The sequence below is a fragment of the Ailuropoda melanoleuca genome, chromosome 12 (assembly GCF_002007445.2).
Source record: "Ailuropoda melanoleuca isolate Jingjing chromosome 12, ASM200744v2, whole genome shotgun sequence".
Taxonomy (NCBI): domain Eukaryota; kingdom Metazoa; phylum Chordata; class Mammalia; order Carnivora; family Ursidae; genus Ailuropoda; species Ailuropoda melanoleuca.
The window spans coordinates 60,611,908-60,621,657 of record NC_048229.1 but is presented as its reverse complement, the minus strand read 5'-3'; positions in this window follow the sequence as shown (position 1 = coordinate 60,621,657).

Here is a 9,750-nt window from a genome sequence, read left to right as displayed (position 1 = left end):
TTCAATGGAATATAATTTTTTGTACTTTTTCCCTGATAATGATAATAGAAAAAAGATTCAGTAGGAAGTATACTGCTTCTGTCTGGCTCTCTGCCAACATTGGCTCTTCCTTATCTTTGAGTTCTTTTAATTAAAATATAAAATTAACCAAACTAATTGTTTATTTGGGCATGCATACAATTTTAGGAACTGTGTTCATTGCTGAGGGTCAAATGTAAAAACAAACAAACAAAAAACACAAGTCTTTATTGAGCTTTCCATAAGGATTGGCTTTCTCCCTCACTGCCCATGTACTTCCAGTGCCTAAGACTCACAGGATATGTCCATATCATGAGATAGTATTTGTCAGTATTTTTGTGTACTATTATCACATGGTCATATAATTATGGAAAATTTTAAAAATTAAAATATTTTGACCATGATTGATTAAAACCACTGTTTTTTGTTCGTTTATTTGTTTGTTTGGGGTTTTGTTTTTGTTTTTTGTTTTTTTGTTTTTCTATTCTGACTTGTCCAGTATCCCACTTGATCTCAAGTCAGGTAGTATTAGAATAGCTGTGGGCACTGTCGTCATCCAGCTAAGGGGAAATTAGATAGAGAATATGTTTAGTTTATATTTAAATTCATTGCAGTCACATGATTTACCAACACATCTAAATATAATTTAATTAGTTCTGGCCTTTCATTATAGAAAGAGCTTCCAGGAATACTCCTAAAACAAACTTCACTGACTTGTCTGACATCACAGCACAAAGGTGCAGGAATAGATGTCATATCTTAATACAAATGTCTCATGAATCATAGTACTCAAAAATATGTGGGTATTGGGGGAGAAAGATGATTTAAATTTGTGGCTCTAGAAACTAGTCTATAGATTATTAAATTATGCAAAACATTATAATGCAAAATAGCAAATGCAAAATTCAGTTCTCATCAATACGTGGCTAAACAGAATCTCTCTCTCCCCTATCAGGAATATACCAATTAGCCGTCATATAAAGTAAGTATATAGAATGATAGATAGATAGATAGATAGATAGATAGATAGATAGATGATAGATATAAATCACATGGGATATAATCTATTAGTACCTGAATTTGTAGAACACAAACCTATAGCAGTATTCTATGCAACAAAAGGTTTATGTTTAAAGTTTCATCTTTTATCCATCCTAACCATCAATAAAAATTTAAAAATAGGTAAAAACACTATAGTAGAGAATTGGTGATTTCTATTTTCTCCACATAAAAGAATGTTGAAAATGTTTTGTCTGAATAGACATATTTCCAAATGAGATGATACAAATGGTCAGTAAGCACATGAAAAGATGCTCAATATTAGTTGTCTTTCGAGAAATACAAATCAAAACCATGATTTTGATTTGGTGTGGTCAGTTCAGTACAATTGATGAACCAATATTGATATGTAATGTTACCTAAAGTCCATTGTTTACATTAGGGTTCGCCTTTTGTTGTATAGTCGTATGGGTTTAGACAAATGCGTAATGTTACACAACTCAATAAACACCAAATATCTGGAAATTAAAGATTTTACTTGGGCCATTAGAAAATAAGTCAAAACAAAGGAAAATAAATATAGGTGCTATCAAAATGTAGGAGATGCAGCTTAAGCAGTGTTTCCTGGGAAATTTATATTTTAAAATTTTCAAGATTATATAAAATTAAGAGGATGATAAAAAATATCAGGGATCTAGGAAAACCTAGATACATACATGTCATAGCATTTCTAGGTATTTACCCCACAAAAATGAAAACATATGCCCACACAAACATGTGTACATGAATGTTCATAATAGTCCCAAGCTGGAAACAACTGAAATTTTCATAAACTGGTTCATAGACAAATAAATTAAGGTTTAGAGGTATAGATATATAGATATATAGATTCCTCAGCAATGAAAACAAACCAAACAATGATATGTGTAGCAGCATGAATGAGTCTCCACAAATAATACAGTGAGCAAAAGAAGTTAAAAAAGACTACCTCTGTAGAGTTCCATTCATATGACAGTCTGAAACGCATACATTGGCGAACAGAAAACTGATCATGGATTGAGGCCAAGGCTAATAGGGGAATTGCTTCCAAAGAGAATGAGAAAATTTTTGAGTTGATGGAAATGTTCAAAATATTGATTGTGGTGATGCTTATATTATGTATCTATTTTCCAAAACTCATCGGACTGTACACTTAAAAGGTAGGGATTTTATTATATGAAAATTATACTTCAGTAAATTATTCAAAAACTATTGAAAAGAGTAGGATTTTTGTTGTCTAAATACATGGGTTCACTTTTATGCAGCTATGTGATATAAAAAGTGTAGAATTCAGTCTATGAAATCAATCCTCTTTATAAATTACAGGTAATACTATTTATCTTCCCATTTTGAAGAAGAACACTTGAAATCATGCATATGAAAGTGCTCTGTGTAAACTGTTCCATCAGTATCGTCACAGCACCTTTTTTTTTTTTTCTCCCTCTTCAGTTGTAGCCTGGCCTTTTGTAAGTTTCATTCATGTTAAGGCTTTGAAGTAATGGTGCTGCTGCATACCCAGACTAACATTTGAGGGCAGAGCAAATCCATACCCTAGCATTTCCACACTCTAGCATTTGCTTTACAGACACCCCAAGTCTTGCCCGTTTTGCAGGCATTAGTATGAAGGCTTGCACATACAAATGATTGTAGTTAATTTCATTTCTCAGTAGTTCACATGCAGAACTGTGTAAACAGTCTTGAATTGCACAGTCTCCATTAGCAATGACAGAAACCACTTCAAGGTACCTTGGGCAATTCTTCCAAAAGGTCAGCTTTAGACATATTCATTCCTGTACTTTCTGTTTTCCCCCTTCTTCCTGGCACTAGCCCAATTACTTCTGTTTTGTAAGTCAGTATCTTCATCAGTACCACACAGCAGAAAGCACAATAAGGTGACAATTTTTAGCTGGTGGCAGATCTGATTAATGAGGCAAGGCTGAAATTAATTTTCCTCATGTTACATGCATTCCCGAGTCATGTAAAATTCCCCTTGTTATGCTACCCATTAACATCTTCACCACCAATAACCACATTGAAACATAATGTACTTTTTACTGAAACAGGCATCCATCCATGTCCTATTATTCTGTAAATAAAATGTGATATGATTTGATATTAACACAGATAAATTTGTCTATTTAGAGAGTTTTTAGTCAATACAATATTTCCTGATTGCACGTCTCATATACATATACATAGATAGGCATGTTATGTTAAAAATAGTAATAGATACATCTTGATGACAAAAATAGAATACAGCGTAAGGCAGAAATCTTTGACAGGTAATTATTGTGAATGGCAGCAGTGCCATATACATTGGAAAATAATCAACCATGTAACCAAAGGCAGAATGCCTTTCCCATTTAAAATTAATTTTCCAAAGGAACTCTGTTCAGCATGCTGAAATTGTTTTCAGAGCTCAATAATAAAAATGGCAAGTGCTCCAATTCCTCTCCTTTGTCTGTCTATATTTAAGAAAATCTATTTGGCCCTGACCTGCAGGAGCTTAACAGCAAATGTCGCATATTATCATGTAATTAGAAATAAATTTAGAAACCTGCTAATAGAAGATGTGTTTAGTTGACCAGAAAATAATTAGATTTTTTAAAAAGGTTAAAAATGTAATAACTAATTTTTTATTGCCATATGAAACCAGTATTTTTTTTAAGATACCATCCTAACTTAAAATTGTCAGCGTATATTCAATTTACAATCTAGAAGCAATTAGGTAAATTTAATGGGAAAGAATCTCTTGATTATTTGATTTCCAGTAATACAGGAACAAAATAGTATCTATTTTGTGAAGTTTTATAAATATTAAATGAACTTTTACAATAAATCACCTAAGACAGCACCTGGTCTATTGTTCGTGCTCAGTAAGTATTAGCTATTAATTATTATTGCTGTTATTAATATTCATTTCTGCCTTATGAGCCAATGCTGTCATGCTTTCTAGTCTGGTTTATGCAATCTGTTTTTAGTTTTGCCGCTGAGTAAGTTTTAGCTTTGAGCAAGTTAGCAGATCTCTCTGGGTGGATTTTACTTTCCCTTTTAATGGAGACTCTCCATGTAGATAGAGATTTCTTTTCTGCTCTTAGAAATTATAGCAAAGTCAGTGCCTCATGTACATCAAAATGTCTCCAGAACCAAAAATATATTTGCACTGCTATAGTGCAAATATAAAAGAATAATGCCTAATACTCGGTTATCAAGGTGCCTTCCCACATTCTCTAAATCACATCTTGGTGTACTCCTAGTCAGTGAATGGCCATCCTCCATGACTTGTTCTCTCTGTAGGAAATTAAGCCTGATCTGTGGATAGTGAGCACGAACCACCTATCAGGCAAGTGCTAATTATTCTCTTCGGCACGTGAGTAAACTGAGGCTTATAGAGAATATATGAGTTCCCCAAGGACCAACAATCTAAGAATATCAGTATCAAGATACTTTCTCTTTGTAAATGTACTTTTAACTCTCATTAAAAAAAATAAAATAAGTGTAAAAAAAGTTAAAATCTTCACACCTTTGTCTATTTAAATTGTATTCTTCCAGTCTCCTAGTTGATACATAAATACAGATATAGATATAGGTATACTATCTGTTTCTCTCTATTATTACTGTCATTAAGTAAGGATAAAAAATGAAAGAGAGAAAAAAGGCAAACAAAACAAAACAAACAAACAAACAAAAAAAAACCCTAAAGAGAAAGGAAAAGAGAAGGGAAGCAAAGCAAAATAGTTTTGTCTTAATTTACCTTATTTCAGGGTGAGTGCAAAATAGAGAGATGGAAGCTAGGAAAAGCAAATCAAGATGACAAATTTTGAAGCAAACTCTAAAGTCTACAAATAGAGCCTTATCAGCACTCTCTGTCATGATCTCCAACCTCTGGACCCTTCCCTTGCCCATGTCACACTGACACACACCACCTGACCTGGTGAGTAGCTCAGCCCACCCCAGTAAGATCACTCCATTTTCTGATCCCAATAATACTTCAGATGAGGAATCTTACATATTAGGAGGGAAGCCTAAAGCCCTGTCATCACCAATGGCTCACAGTGTCCGCATAACCAAGTCTTCTACAATGTTATGGGCTGCAAACCTGTTAGGAAATTTAAGAAGTCCAACCCCATGATTGGCATAGTCTCTTTTAACTCTGACATACAAAGATTTCAAGATTACCAAGTGATCTTATTGGCCTAATATTTATAAACCATCTTTCTAAGTATAATTCCCCACGTAGACTATAGTCTTGAGTATAGTCAATGTGCCTTGGTCCTATTTGTGTACACTACAGCACTTTATAATGTCTAGAAGCTCAGTAGGGGCAGGCACATCCTCATGGCCAGCATAGTGCCAGGAACAAAGCAAGCCCTCAGAGAAGGCTCATGGAGTGACAAGGCAATAATCCAGTAAAGATTTGCTCATTGCAATGAACTAATTCTTAGTAGTATAAAGTGCTAAGCATTATCAAGTGTTAACATTAAATTTATCAAAATTTAATTTGTAATTAAATTGAACTTCATTACAAAAATCCAACATTTTAGTAAATCCAAGATTAGTAAAACTGTTTCTGTGACTTTTATAGGTATAGCTATGGACTTGACATTAAGACAAAGGCAGACAAAGGCCCTGAATGCAGTTATTGCCTTATTTTCAGGAAACAGTGTAGCTGGATCTGTGTAATATGAGAGAGTGGCAGTTTGGGATGGTATGAAAAACAGTTGTGATATCACACAACCTGAGTTTGGTCCCCATAACTTTGACTTTTCAGTCCAGTTTATATACTTTCTCTTTCTTATTTTTCTTTTTAAGATTTTACTTATTTATTTGAAAGAGAGAGAGAGAAAGAGAGACAGCCAGCGAGAGGGGGAACACAAGCAGGGGGGAGTGGGAGAGGAAGAAGCAGGCTCCCAGTGGAGGAGCCTGATGTGGGGCTCGATCCCAGAATGCCGGGATCCACGCCCTGAGCCGAAGGCAGACGCTTAATGACTGAGCCACCCAGGTGCCCCTCTCTTTCTTATTTTCAGCATAAAGAGGGATAATACATTTTTCCTGCTTTCCTTAGGGATTATAGATATTTTTATTGAAGCCTTTGAAAAGCAAAGATACCTAGTAGGTATTTAATAATCAATAGCTACTATATTTTTATTATATTTTATTTTATTATATTTAATCAATAGCTACTATATTTTTATTACTATATTTTATAGATATTTTTATTGAAGCCTTTGCACAGCAAAGATACCTAGTAGGTATTTAATAATCAATAGCTACTATATTTTTATTACTGTTATTATTATAAATGAACTTTGTCAGATAATATATAGATTATTATTAAATATTTCATTTGGTATTTAGATTATAATTACATTTGGAAATATGAAATCTGCAGTTTCTCTGTTGAGACATACAGGGTAAGAGTTGGTGAACTGTGAGAAGAAATTATAAGGTATAAATAAAATACCTGACCCCTCCTATGAGAACAGGAATGAAACCTAGGAAGTGAGTGAGAGAGAGTATATAGATTGCAGTTTCTGAATAGTTGCATTTAAAGACTATAGCACCAAGCTTAGCTAAATATGTTGTCTCAAGGTGTGGAAAATTTTGTCTATCTCTTTCTCCTCCCTAAGTCCCCGGTTTTTGTGTTCTCTTAAAGATAAATAATAATTGTCTAATTATTACCACCACCACCAATGTTTAGCGCCACCACTTTCTTTTCAGGTTAGTGTTTAGCCAAGTGTGGTAGTCAGTGAACTGAAATGGATAAACCTCCCATGTGATTTGAAATATCTTAGAGATATGTGAAGCCATGGACCATGTGGCAACCATCTGTAAACACTGAGAAAGAAAAAGGCAGAATGGCTGGAAGTATTAATATATTCTTAGTACTTTCTTCTGACTTTTCATGTTTTGTTCTACTATGTCCTCAAAACTATGCAGAGTATTTATTACTTCTACACATTACAAATATGAAACCTAAGAATCAAAGAGGTAGGGAATGGCACAGCCATGATTCAAATACAGGTCTCCGAGACTCCTGTTTTGCCCATTGTTTCCACTCTACCAGAGCTGTCAAGTGAGAACATGGGTGATAGTGTGAATAAAACAGTAAAAATAACATCTTCTGTGATGAGTTTGGGAAAGCCTTCCGGAAAAAGAGCACTGTAACCTTGAATTTCACCTTTCTCAAGATGACTACCTCATCTCCAAAATGGGGGCAAACATTCTAGTTTCTGATGATTTTTGTGAAATGGAAACAAGCAGATGGAAATGCATGTGTTTTTAAAACTCTAAAGCACCCTAAAAACATGAGAATGTTCTCAGAAAAGAGATTGGTGAGTTGGAATTGTTGGTTGAGACTCCTACAATACTGATCACCTAGACCAAGTCTTTCCAAAATTTGTTGCCTGGAACTCTATGATTAATTCCTGTAACCACAGGTGCTTCTGAGGGAAATGTCCTAAAGATAATAATTTTTTTGGCAATGATTTTTAATTTTTCCCACCTCTGACATATTTAATGCATATTGTCATATTAAAGGCTCTGAAATTCTTACAATAAAACAGAAAACATTCAATATTTTATGAATAATTAATAATTTCCTTCAATTTGAATAAAAATTGTATTTAATATGAATAACAATATTGAACGAAAGTCCTGATTCAGATCTCAGCTCTACTACTTACTAGCTGTGTTCCTTTAGGCAGCATATTAAATCCCTTTGGGTTGACATTTGCTCGTCAAATAATTGGGTAATCCTATTGCAGAATAGTGTCGGTTGAGGAAAATATTTCATATGCAGTGTTTGGTACACAGTACGTGTTCAATGAATATTAGATNGTTTGGTACACAGTACGTGTTCAATGAATATTAGATATTCTTCTCTTCTTCCCTCTATAGAATCCATGTTTGTTGCTCCAGACACATTCTTGCCTTGGTGCAAAAGCACTGTCTATTAGATCCATTTGCCTTGTGCGAACAGTTTGTATCAAGCCCTAGTTTTAGGATGGAAAGAATTGCTAAGCTCTTTCTGTCACATTGGCAGACACCCATTCCATGCTTGGAAGCAACCAAGTCAGAACACTGCAAATCAATACTTCCATGTCATTTTTTAAAAGTTCTTTTTCATTAAGAAAAAAAAAATCTTACAGAGGTATAAAATTGCTTTTGATTCACCTCCCACAGAAGGACAAGGGAAAGATCTGAAAGTGTGTTCCCCCTCCCCATAAACCCACCCCAGATCTTTCCCTGTCTTCCTCTAGTTACATCGTCCCCCACCATCCACTTCTCTGGGATCTGTATTTGGAACTCATTCATGTTTGCTCAATAGCTCGGATTATCTTTTTTACTTATGCTGGGATTTATCAACATGAAAAGGAGTGAGGGCTGATCTTTCACTTCTAGTAAACACTTCATTATTTGCCTTTGGTATTTGAAGACAACAAAACAAAACAAAGCATATCCTTACAGAGTGTCTCCTCAGTAATTACTGCTGGTGTTGTCAGTTGCAGACTGCCTTCCTGCCAGCATCTGAAATATCTAACAAAGAAAGATAAAGAAAATGAGTTAGCCATTTTTACTCTTTCCAGACTGGAAAGATAGTCTGAAGTCAGCTCAGCTGTCCTTGCTCTTTGGAAAGCTCCCAGGCCAAATGCGCCCGTTTTTTGGTGCTAGTCCTTCTGAAATTGGGTTTGGACAGAGGGGGCCAAGGAGCCAGCATGAGAACAGAGCCAGTTATTTTGTCAAGACAACACCTGCCCTTTAAATTGCTGCTTTTCTTTAATGAGAAAATCCTGCATACATTACAGTTGTCCTCATTGCCTTTGCCTGGCTCTTCCCAGAAAGTGTTTGTTTTATACTTATCTTCTTTGCCTTTCCGTTTGCCATGACACAATTTAAAGAACACATTTAATTACAGAAGTTGTTTTTTAACCCCTTCAGAGAAATTATACTGGGTAAAGGGTAGTTTCTCAGAACTTGCTTTTGTTTTTGTATTTATTACACCATTTTCATGTGCAAAGAAAGAGAGGAAGTGGAAAGAATTTGTCCTTTAGTACTGACAGGTCAAGCTGAGTATCTCTACTGCCATTTGCTCACTTCGTGACCTTGAAAAAATAGTATGCTTTTGAACCTTAGTTTTTCTTATGGTAAGTGGAGGGAAATGATACCTATCTTTGTCTTAAGAATAAAAATGAATATTTTAGGGACTTCACATTCAGACAAAATGGTCTAGACCCATACCTACCTGTTCTTTGCTAAGCACAGCATAAACCCTGGAAAAAACATGGAAGACAACAAAAAGATAACTCTGAAAAGGTGGTGAGAAGAAGATGAGCTGGATTGGGACCGTAGAACTGGAAGAATAGGCTGGCATCAGGACATTTTAAATATAGCTCCCACCCAACAGAAGAAGGCTTCTGAGCCCTGACATTTCCTGATGGCAGCCTAGCCATTGAAGTTGGCTCAGGTGGGCTCATTCTGCCCCTGAATCTACTGGAGTGCCTGTGAATGTCATGTGAGTTCAACAGCAACACGGACAGTAAGGGGGATCTGTCGGGAGCTCTTTACGGGAACAAGTGTCCAGGGAAGACCTTTTTTTACTCTGTTGGGCCTGAAAATCTCTTTAATCACCATGAAATACTGAGAGAGAAGGGTGGGATCTGCAGAAGGAAATGAGTCACAATAAGCAATTCC